The sequence below is a fragment of the Chrysochloris asiatica genome, unplaced genomic scaffold (assembly GCF_000296735.1).
Source record: "Chrysochloris asiatica unplaced genomic scaffold, ChrAsi1.0 scaffold00182, whole genome shotgun sequence".
NCBI classification, from domain to species: Eukaryota; Metazoa; Chordata; class Mammalia; order Afrosoricida; family Chrysochloridae; genus Chrysochloris; species Chrysochloris asiatica.
In genome coordinates this window covers 481152-481799 of record NW_006408700.1, presented here as the reverse complement: position 1 = coordinate 481799, position 648 = coordinate 481152, and the positions used below count along the sequence as shown (strand labels likewise).

The following is a 648-nucleotide window of genomic DNA, read 5'->3' as shown; positions in this document are numbered from 1 at the left end:
CAGATTCAGAAGAGGCCGTGGAATGAGGGATATCATTGCTGATGTCCGATGGATCTTGGCTGAAAGCAGAGAATGTCAGAAAGATGTTTACCTGTACTTTATTGACTACACAAAGACTTTCGTTTGTGTGGATAATGACAAGCTATGGACAACATTGAAAAGTATGAGTATTCCGGAACACTTAATTATGCTCATGAGGAATCTGTACCTGGACCAAGAGGCAGTTGTTCAAATAGAACATGGGAACACTGAATGGTTTAAAATTTTAAAAAGTGTGCAACAAGATTGTATTCTTTTACCATACTTATTCAACCTGTATGCTGAGCAAATAATCTGACAATCCTAGTTACATGAAGAAAAACGTGGCATCAGGATTGGAGGAAGTCTCATTAACAACCTGCGATATGTAAATGATACAACATTGCTTGCTGAAAGTCGAGAGGATTTAAAACATTTGCTAATGAAGATCAAAGAGCACAGCCTTCGATATGGATTCCATCTCAATGTAAAGAAAACAGAAATCTTCACCACTGGACCAATAAACAACGTACTTAGCAACAGAGAAAAGATTGAAATTGTCAAGGACTTCATTCTTCTTGGATCAACTATCAACACTCACGGAAGCAGCAGTCAAGAAATCAAACAACG

General features: G+C 37.8%; 1 protein-coding gene across 1 annotated transcript in view; it reads left to right on the top strand.

Moving 5' to 3' along the window:
- SHPRH (SNF2 histone linker PHD RING helicase, E3 ubiquitin protein ligase) overlaps positions 1 to 648 on the top strand; it is a 95676-nt gene that overhangs the window by 59003 nt on the left and 36025 nt on the right. The window lies entirely within an intron of this gene.